This window comes from Ranitomeya imitator, chromosome 4, assembly GCF_032444005.1.
Source record: "Ranitomeya imitator isolate aRanImi1 chromosome 4, aRanImi1.pri, whole genome shotgun sequence".
In the NCBI taxonomy this organism is placed as follows: Eukaryota; Metazoa; Chordata; class Amphibia; order Anura; family Dendrobatidae; genus Ranitomeya; species Ranitomeya imitator.
Window position 1 is genome coordinate 363,161,737 of NC_091285.1, and position 11,788 is coordinate 363,173,524.

Here is an 11,788-nt window from a genome sequence, read left to right on the forward strand (position 1 = left end):
ACGGATGTCACACGGATCATTTGATGCGAGAAAATCGCATCCTCGCACTGCACTCGGATCACTGTTTTGTAAAAATTTTTGCGATTCTCCGTCAAAAACGGACCGTTTTTTTATACGTTGTGTGTGTCCCCGGCCTAAAAGAAAAAGGGGTTTGCCATTGTCTTTCACACAAGACAAGACTGAGAGGAGAATCTGCTTTCCAAACTTGTAAGTATATTTCTCTTTGCATATTTTGTATTCTGTGTTTTATTTCTTGATTTTTATTTAATTTGTGCAATGTTTGGTCTGTGCTATTTTACGGTTATGGGTTGTTATAGAAAAATTGTTTTTCTGGTTCTGATGTTCTTCTGGCGTTATATGATGGCGTTTATTGTCTTTGGCCTTGCTTGTTTTTTACCTTGGTTTGGGATTGGTTTTGTGTTGTTCTGGTGTCATGTGGTTGTTCAATGTCTTTATTTTGGCTAATTTTTTTTCTTGTAAATTTTCTGGTGCATGATTTTCTGGTTTCTATTGTTGGCGGTAACTGTGTGGCATTTTCTTGGCTCATGTCTTGCTGTGTTTTTATTATGCTGTTGGCTTTATTTTTTCTTTCCTTGAGTGTCTTTTCTTGCTGGTGGGGGGGCTACATTTATGATGTCTCATTTGTATTGTATAGTTCCGTGCTGCTATGCCATTCTAGTTTCAATTGTACTTTCCCTTTTTTTAAAAAAAATCTCTGATGGTTTTACGTCGTTTTCCGTATGGCATATATCTTCCTTCATTGACTGTTTGCATTGTCAAGTGTGTAGTATAATGGATTTTTTATTTTTTTTGGTGGGGCCCTTTTTTTTTATTTCATGTGTTTTCTATTTGACTATGGTTTATCTTTGGGTTGCTGTATATTTTTACAGCGGTTGTCCCGTAATGTTTTTTGCTTATTATCTAGAATGGTATTTATTGCCTTTTTCTGATGTCTTTCTGTGGTTAGATGACACCACATGGTGTTGTTTTGGATCATGTCTTGTTGTAATTGTAAAGTATGGTGTTCATTAGTTTGCTATTTCATTTTTTTTGTTTTTGCCTGTAAGGTTTTTTTTTGTAATTTTTTATATGTAAACATTTGGACATAGGTGTCTATTTTTTGCTTAATTTTGTTTGGGTCTATTCTTGTATAGTTTCTTCTATTGTCTTCTCTTGCAATGTATGGCGTTGTGGTGTCGCTTTTTGAGTTTGCATTGTCTTATCAGTCAACAGTCAATTGTGGTTGTTTTAATTTTTTGGGCCTATTTTATTGTATGTGGCATTGTTAGCTTTGAATGTGATTTTTTTTTTTTCTATTTTTTCATTGCAGAACAAACTTGCAAGAATGGCAAGTGATTCAGAACATAGCCAATCGGCGCAGGGGAGTGCGGTGAGTAATTATGTCCATTTGCTTACTATTCGCTGTCATTTGTAGCATTGACAATAATTTTTTTATACAATTTTTACAGGCTTCTTCAAGTGAGGGGGAAGGCAGTCAGCGGGAGCAGCGAGGTCGGGGCAAAGGTGTGGCGTCAGGCCGGCGAGTGAGTATTTTTTTTTTTTTTTAAATTTTTGGGGTTTTTTGAGTAGCATCCTGCTGTGCGGAACATTACATTTGAGTAGCATCCTGCTTTCACTAGGGATGTTTAGTAAGCTTACATTATAACTTTTTAGGGCAGCAAGTATTGGGGGAAGGTAACAAAGTTGAAACTTCCAGCACAAAAACATTCCAAAATACTGGTGTAAAAACCATCAATATACATATATCAAATGGCAAAGGATAGGGCCAAGGTACATATCATGACAGGTGCTGGTGGTTGTTAATATTTGCATATTTGTAACCTTTTTGTTTTCTAATTTTTCTAGGTTTCACAACGGGACCAAGGAGATGCAGTAATTGATGTTGAGCTCCTGATCTCCAGCATCCAGGAGCGTGGCCCGTTGTGGGACAGCCGTGACTCCCGGCACATGGACCAGGTGGTGTTGAGGCGTTTGTGGGTAGAGGTGGCAAAGTCGTTGTGGGATGGCTTTGAAATTGCTCCAGCCAAGGACAAAGCCAACTTTGGTGAGTATTGCTGATACGCCGTGCTGATATGCTGCTATGATCCATCTTTCCAGGATAAACACAACCGTGTGTGATGCGATCAACGCCTAAAGTTTGCATCGCACACGGTTGTTTTATCATGTTAAAATGCTAAATATGTAACCTTTTTTTTTTCTTTGCATTCACAGTTAAAAAGTTGAGGATCAGATGGCGATCCATGAAGGACCGTTTCAATAAGGGGATCCGGGCTGAGGAGGAGCGATCGAAGAGTGGTGCTGCTGCGGCCAAGTCTGTGCCATACAAATACAGCAAGGCTTTACAGTTCTTAAGACCGGTCCTTGGCCGCCGACAGTAAGTATTTTGTCCACATACCATATTGCACAGCCACATTACATTGCCCAGCCACATAGCCTACTGCACAGCCACATAGTACATTGCCCATCTACGTACATTGTGCATCCACATAGTATATTGCCAGGCCACTATATCGCAGCCACATAGTACACGTTGTAGCCACGTATCCACATAGTATATTTCCCAGGCACATAGTGTATTGGCCATCCATGTAGTCAGCGTAGCATATTGGCCATCCACATAACTTTTTCCCCAGTGGAATGGTATATAGCCCATTAGTAATTTTTTGGGTTAAGCGTGAGTCCTTGTAGTCCATGACAGGTTACGTTCTGAGTCAGGGTAGTTCTGATCGCCGGAATAATGATGACGTCTCGATCACATGATCCTAACATTACAATCTAATCTAATCTACCTAATCATAACAATCAGCAATTTATTATAGGCCACACAGACTGAGAGACAGAGGATTTGTATTGTTGTGTAATGTAATGTTAATTTTATTACAGGAGTTGGCGTATGGGATAGGTTATTATTTGAAGACTAATTTTTCCCTTATCTTTTCACAGGACACACAGCAGCACCCTCGAGCGAGCTCGCCCCGCAGCAGCGGACCTTCATGAATCGCCATCTGACCCATCACAGCCCTCCCACAGCGACAGCAGGTTTGCACCGCCATCTGGAGAACCGGCAGCCGGTACATCAGGTGTTCCCCTGCCCGAGGCCTCTGGCGCACCTTCGTTTGGGAATTCCCGACAGCGCCAGAGGGCCTCGGACAGGCCAGCCATGCCCAAATTTTTGCATTTGAGCACGGTTTTCCAGAACTGTTTCAAGGCGTTGAGCGATAAAATGGACACTCGTCTGTCCAATATCGACCGGCGCCTTGAAACTATGGAAGCCGAGCTCTCGAGTCCGGCCAAACATTTTTTTAGTACCATTGCTAAGGGCATGGTGGAACACCTTACGCCGGAACTCCAGATTTCAGTGATGCAGGCCTGCAACACTACCTACGTGAGGGCTCTGCAGCAGGCTCGGGTCATGCAGTCAGCGACAATGCCTGTAGTGCCGTCGCTGGCTAGCATGACTCCGACTCCTGCTGGAGAGCCACTCCAGCCACCCCACCGTGGTCCACGTGCCGAGCGACGCCACCACAGGCACCATAGCATTGTGCCACCGACTCCTACTCCTGCCAGGCCCTCATCCTCCCGTAGGCGTCATTCTGGGGGAGCTGCCGCGGGAGAGAAAAAACGAAAAAAAAGAAAGAGGACACACACTGAGGCACACACTGAGGCTCTGGCTGCTCCAGTACAGACACAAAGTGCGCGTCGGGGCTCTAGCCGCAGCAGGAGCAGCCAGGGCCAACCAAGAACCGCCCAAAGGCTTGTGTTGCCTCCTCCCTCCCCTACAGAGGTGGCGGTTTCTTCCCCAGTATACCCTGCGGAGAGTTTGGACCTGCCATCTAGCCTCCTGGACTATAGGTCATCATCCTCCTCTTTGTCATCATCCTCCTCTTCGGCATCATCCTCCTCTTCCTATCCCCATTCCAAACAACAGACATACCATTCCCCCCTGGTGGCACAGGTTGATACCCCCTAAGTTTATTTCCCCCTTTTTTTTTCTGTTTCCCCCCAATAAAAATATTTTGTTTAAAAACAACAATATTTGTTCTTATTTTCCAGTATACTTCTCGGCAAGTCACGCCGTGCGCTGTCTACACATATTTTGTGCTTAGAAACACCTCATATATGCAATGTCAGACACTATTTTTACAATTGTTATTTTGCCTTTTTTTGGGTGTCTCTCATTGCAGTATGAGGTGTTTTCAAACACTAATTAGGGTATGTGTCCACTCTCAGGATTGCATCAGGATTTGGTCAGGATTTTACCTAAGTATTTGTAACCCAAAACCTGGAGTGGGTGATAAATACAGAAGTGGAGCAGATGTTTCTATTCTACTTTTCCTCTAATTGTTCCAATCCTGGTTTTGGCTTACAAATACTGATGAAAAATACTGACAAAATCCTGATGCAATCCTGAACGTGGACACATACCGTAAAGGTACCTTCACACTTAACAATGCAGCATCGAAACAGACAATGATGCAGATCACTGCAGCATCGCTATTTGGTCGCTGGAGAGCTGTCTGTGAGACAGCTCTCCAGCGACCAACGATGCCGAGGTCCCCGGGTAACCAGGGTAAACATCAGGTTGCTAAGCGCAGGGCCACGCTTCCGATGTTTACCCTGGTTACCAGTGTTAAATGTTAAAAAAAAAGAACAGAACATATACTCACAATCGCGTCTGTGCTGTGCATTCACTTTACGGCCGGCGCTCAGTCAGTGCAGGAAGCGGACACCGGGGTCCGCGAAGATGAGTATATGTACTGTTTTTTTTTTTAACATTTACTGGTAGCCAGGGTAAATATCAGGTTACTATGCGCCGCCTTACGCTTAGTAACCCGATATTTACCCTGGTTACCATTGTAAAACATCGCTGGTATCGTTGTTTTTGCTGTCAAACACAACGATACACGGCGATCTGACAAACAAATAAAAATGTTATATGGTATGGTATAAAAATGTTATTTGAAGCAGGGTAGAAAAATTCAAAAAAATTTTTATTAAACAACAACATTTTAAAAACAAAGGGTTCCAATTTTTTATATAAGGCACATTACATTTGTGAGCTATAGGTAGATGCCAACTTTGACATAACCAAACCAACCTAAAAGGATAACATTTATTGCACATTTACTGGAGAATTAGTTTATTATCATATTATATTTTTAGCACAGTCACAGTAGAGGTATTTATTGGTGTAGTTAAAACCAGAACACAGTCCAACAGTAATATTATTACTACACCATTTGATCTTGCCATGACACACGGCCAACATCTGACACAAAATAGGCCGCAAAACGATCCCTCATCTGCGCAATTTCCACACTTGTCCTCAGAGGATGATCATGGTAATCGGGCAATGGGTTGGCTATGGGTTCATCGAGTTCCACATTCAGTCTCTCTTTGGCCATAATGTAATTGTGGAGAACCACACAGGCCTTCACCACTTCATCCACTGTTTCAATTTTAAGATTAATGGCGGATCCTAATATCCGCCATTTGGAGACAAGGATGCCAAAGGCGCACTCCACAGTCCTTCTGGCCCTGGACAGTCTGTAATTGAAAACCCTTTTTGTATGGTCCAAGCCCCGACTGGAGTAGGGTTTCAATAGGTTGGCAGACATTTGGAATGCCTCATCCCCAACCACAACAAATGGCATCGCAGGGCCTTCGGTGTGGGGAAGAGGTTGTGGCTGTGGGAAATTAAAATTGTTGCCATATAATTTTTGGCCCATATCCGACTCTTTAAATGTGCGTGAGTCATTTGCATGCCCAAACGCACCAATGTCCACTGCGAGAAAACGGCAGTCCGCACCGGCAATTGCCATGAGCACAGTTGAAAAGTATTTTTTGTAATTGTAGAAAAGGGATCCACTTTTCGCAGGCTTGGTAATCCGAATGTGCTTTCCATCCACTGCGCCAATACAGTTTGGAAAAGAACACACTTGCTCAAATTTCTGTGCGTTGGCCTCCCAGATTTCGCTTGCAGGGACGGGTAAAAATTCCTCCCGGAGATTATCCCACAATGCGCGGCATGTCTCAGCAATAATTCCGGAAAGAGTGGAGACTCCAATCCGGAATTGAAAATGAAGGGATCTCAAGGTCTCTCCAGTAGCCAGGAAACTGCCAAGAAGATAAAGAAATTTACATTAAAGTACATTGTAATTTATAAAAGTACATCGACCATACCAAACCCCAAAAAAATTATAAAAAAAAAAAAAAAGGGAAGAACATATCACAGTCATTCAAACAGCTACGTACCGTAGAGTCACCAGCAGCCGTTCCTCTGCGGAAATAGCTCTCCGGAGCTGCGTATCCTGCCTGGTAATGGATCCTTCCACCCGACGCAGAAGATAGCGGAAGCTGTCCTGAGACATCCTGGTATATTCGAAATATTTCTCCAGGTTGTCATTCAGTTCGCCAAACAAGCAATGGTATGCTCCACGGCTCTCCCGGACTTCCACGATAGGGTGTATCCAAAAGCGGCGACGAATCCATCTCCGTTTTTCCCTTTCCCTTTGATGAAAACAGGCGACAGCATAGGCATGAGCCAAGGCAAATTCCATCTCCATATCCATGTAGATACTGTCCATGGGACGCTCCATCATGAATACCAGCAAAATGGGAGGAATTCATCTCTGCCAGGGTATATACACAACATAACACCAACCCTCTTCTAGCCATTGGTGTTCCTGTAGATACTTTTTTTTTGTGGGGGGGGGGGATGAAGAATGACTCACTGCACAAAAAACGCATGCGTCGAAAAACGCAGCGTTTTTTGACGCAAAACGCAACTGCGTTTCAAAAAAAGCTGCGTTTTGCGCCGCATGCGTTGAACGCATGCGGCGCAAAACGCAGCTTTGTGCATGCGTTTTGTTGCGTTTTTGTTTGCGTTGTGCGTTGCGGCGACGACGCTGCGGCGCACACCGCAAATGTGAACTTAGACTTAAAGCGCACGCCGTATGTACTGAGTCTTGTGTATGTGTAGACATTTGCAGAGTTCTGATAGCAGCATGCCCTCAGATAATGCCGAGTCAGTTATCCACAGCGATAAGGCTAGGTTGACACTGCGTTGTGTGAACCCGTTAAACAGACTACGTTACACCGCGGTGTAACGTAGTCCGTTAACGCCGCCATTGCTTGCAATGGCGAACGCATCGCTAGCGCACGCCCATAATGGGCGTGCGCTAGCGATGTGCCGTCATTTGAGTGACGGACCTCGAACCTCGGGCATCTGCGCTAGCGGGATCGGCAAAAGCGATCCCTTTTGGGACACTGCGTTAGCGCAGTCCGTTAGCCTATGCGCTAGACGGACTGCCCTAACGCAATGTGAACCTAGCCTAAGGAGTAATGCTGACAGATTTATGGACCTAATCATTATATTCCCTATTATTGGCTATTACAGGTGTTGTGTATTTTTTAAAGGGAACCTGTCACCCCAAAATCGAAGGTGAACTAAGCCCTCCTGCATCAGGGGCTTATCTACAGCATTCTGGAATGCTGTAGATAAGCCCACCTCCCATGTATCCTGAAAGATGAGAAAAAGACGTTAGATTATACTCACCCAGGGGCGGTCCCGCTGTTGGTCCAGGTCCGGCGCCTCCTATCTTCACCAGGTGACGCCCTCTTCTTGCATTCACGCTGCGGCTCCGGCGCAGGCGTACTTTGTCTGTCCTGTTGAGGGCAGAGCAAAGTACTGCAGTGCGCAGGCGCTGGGCCTCTCTGACCTTTCCTGGCACCTGCGCACTGCAGTACTTTTCTCTTGAACAATGAAAAAGGTTAGGTTTCAGCTCACCCCCATCAGCAAATCCATGAAGGTCCACAGGAACATCCGAGCAAGGAAAACGCCACCGCCCTACGTCCAATATTGAATAAGTAAGAAGAAAATCCTGCTCCGGAATAAAAAATCATCAAATTTATTTCCACATGTTAAAATTCAGAAAAAGCTGCTTGGGAATGACTGCACAACTATTCCAGAAAAGAAGCCATAAATTAGCTGAACGCATTTCGAGCACACATGGCGTTCTTTGCCCTCAACAGGGCAGACAAACTACGCCTGCGCCGGAGCCGCGACAAGAAGAAAAGAAGAGGACGTCATCATATGAAGATGGGAGGCCCCGGACCGCGACGCCCATCGGATCGGACCACACCGGGACCGCCCCTGGGTGAGTATAATCTAACCTCTTTTTCTCATTTTTCAGGTTACATCAGGGACTTATCTACAGCATTACAGAATGCTGTACATAAGCCCTTGATGAAGGTGGGCTTAGCTCATCTTCGATTTTGGGGGTGACAGGTTCCCCTTAATGCGTCGTATGGTTCCAGCGCTATGGGCCTATTATTTAGCGCTGTTTGTATCCAGCATTGGCTGTATGATCACAGCTGGGTATGTATGACTCTGACAGAGAAAAACACACTATAATAGCTGCGACAGAACCACAATGGAGATTAGTTGGACACGCGTGTTCTGGCTGCTTCTCCCCACCCACTGCCCTGGAGTGAGGGGTCTCAGCCTACGTGCATGCACATATAAGCAGAGACCTGTCAGTCACTGGCAACTGAATTGGCGTGAACCCCTTAGTTACCACCAATATGTATTTTTAGTGACTTGTGTTATAAGAGACTAGTATCCCCCAACAAGTGGCAATCGTTTACCTGTCGGCTGGCATTGGCCACTGTAGCTGACAACTTGCTGCATCAGCCACGATCAGTGTTGGCACTGTCCATAGCCATTGAACCCCTTAAATGCTGCTGTAAATAGTGACTACAGCATCTAAATGGTTAACAGAATGTGGGGGCTTCCTTTTTAACCCCATTGGCATCCTGAGATCATGATCCTGTGGTCCTGGTGTTTGCCAAGGCAGTTCATCTATATATATATAATTGTCTAAGGGTTTTTCTGTCTGTCTGTCCTGGAAATCCCGCGTCTCTGATTGGTCGAGGCCGCCAGGCCTCGACCAATCAGTGACGGGCACAGCGACGATGATGTCATAAAGGACGTAGACATCCCGCGTCTCAGATTGGTCGAGGCCGCCAGGCCTCGACCAATCAGCAACGGGCACAGCGACGATGATGTCATAAAGGACGTAGAAATCCCACGTTTCTGATTCAGCGACGGGCACAGTATCGACGTAGATGTCATAATGGTTGCCATGGCGACGATGATGTCATAAAGGTTGCCTCGACTAATCAGCGACGGGCACAGTCTGCCGCAAATTTTGGAATCATCATTGTCCATATACTACGGGGACATGCATATTCTAGAATACCCGATGCGTTAGAATTGGGCCACAATCTAGTCTATATATTGGCCTCGACCAATCAGTGACGGGCACAGCATGGCGACGATGATGTCATAAAGGTTGCCTCGACCAATCAGCGATGGGCACAGTCTGCCGCGAATTCGCCTCGACCAATCAGCGACGGGCACAGTATCGACGTAGATGTCATAATGGTTGCCATGGCGACGATGATGTCATAAAGGTTGCCTCGACTAATCAGCGACGGGTACAGTCTGCCGCGAATTTTGGAATCATCATTGTCCATATACTACGGGGACATGCATATTCTAGAATATCTAGACCAATATCTAGACCAATATCTAGAATATCTAGACCAATCAGCGACGGGCACAGCATGGCGACGATGATGTCATAAAGGTTGCCATGGCGACGATGATGTCATAAAGGTTGCCTCGACCAATCAGCGACGGGCACAGTCTGCCGCGAATTCTGGAATCATCATTGTCCATATACTACGGGGACATGCATATTCTAGAATACCCGATGCGTTAGAATTGGGCCACAATCTAGTCTATATATATATAATTGTCTAAGGGTTTTTCCGTCTGTCTGTCTGTCTGTCCTGAAAATCCCGCGTCTCTGATTGGTCGAGGCCACCAGGCCTCGACCAATCAGCGACGGGCACAGCATGGCGACGATGATGTCATAAAGGTTGCCTCGACCAATCAGCGACGGGCACAGTCTGCCGCAAATTCGCCTCGACCAATCAGCGACGGGCACAGTATCGACGTAGATGTCATAATGGTTGCCATGGCGACGATGATGTCATAAAGGTTGCCTCGACCAATCAGCAACGGGCACAGTCTGCCGCGAATTCTGGAATCATCATTGTCCATATACTACGGGGACATGCATATTCTAGAATACCCGATGCGTTAGAATCGGGCCACAATCTAGTTGTCAAATAACGGCCTTAGAGTCTGCTGGCTACAGAGGCCTGTTCAGAAGCTATCAAAATTCAGGTGGTAAAAATCCACTTCTTCATTCCTGTTATGTCACTTTGCATTAATTCATGAAATGCACCTGAAGGATTAATGAACTAGCAAAATCAGTTTTAAATATGTTGAGTGGTGCGGTTTCTAACCTTTTAACCCCTTCACGCCATGTCTAGGTTATTTTTTATCTAAGTGGTGAAAAAAAATTCAAAACTTTGCTTAAAAAAAAAAATTGCGCCATTTTCTGATACCTGTAGCGTCTCCATTTTTTGTGATCTGGGGTCAGGTGAGGGCTTATTTTTTGCGTGCTGAGATGGCGTTTTTAATGATACCACTTTTATGCAGATACGTTCTTTTGATCGCCCGTTATTGCATTTTAATGCAATGTCACGGCGACCAAAAAAAAGGAATTCTGGCGTTTCAAATTTTTTTATCGCTACGCCGTTTAGCGATCAGGTTAATGCTTTTTTTTATTGATAGATTGGGCGATTCTGAATGCAGCGATACCAAATATGTGTAGGTTTGATTTTTTTTAATGTTTTATTTTGGATGTGGTGAAAGGGGGGGTGATTTAAACTTTTATATTTTTTTTATTTTTTTCATATTTTTAAAAACATTTTTTTTTTTACTTTTGCCATGCTTCAATAGCCTCCATGGGAGGCTAGAAGCTGGCACAACTCGATGAGCTCTGCTACATAGCAGCAATCATCAGATCGCTGCTATGTAGTTGAAATGCAGGCTTGCTATCAGCGCCGACCACAGAGGGGAGCTCACAGCAGGCCTGCATCAGTAGCCATAGAGGTCCTTGAGACATCGCCGACCCCCGATAATGTGACGGGGGTCGGCGATGCGCTCATTTCCGGCCGCGCAGCCAGAAGCGCCAGTTAAATGCCGCTGTCAGCGTTTGACAGCAGCATTTAACAGGTTAATAGCGGCAGGTGAATAGCGATTTCACCCGCCGCTATTGCGCGCACATGTCAGCTGTACAAAACAGCTGACATGTCGTGACTTTGATGTGGGCTCACCATCGGAGCCCACATCAAAGGGGGAGACACGACATGAGCAGTAATAGTACAGCGCATGTCGTGAAGGGGTTAAACCTTGAGGGTGGTTTGCACGTTATTGACCGGGCCAATTTCTACAATTCTGACCACTGTCACTTTATGAGGTTATAACTCTGGTATGCTTCACTGGATCCCGGTGATTCTGACATTGTTTTCTTTGTGACATATTGTACTTCATGATAGTGGTAAAATTTCTTTGATATGACTTGTTTTATTTGTGAACAAAACGGAAATTTGGCGAAAAATTTGGCAATTTTCCAACTTTGAATTTTCACGCCCTTAAATCAAAGAGATGTCACATAAAATAGTTAATAAGTAACATTTTCCACATGTCTACTTTACATCAGCACAATTTTGGAACCCAAATTTTTTTTTTATTAGGAAGTTATAATGGTTAAAAGTTGAAACGGCGATTTCTCATTTTTACACCTTTTTTTTTTTAGGGACCACATCACATTTGAAGTCTCTTTGA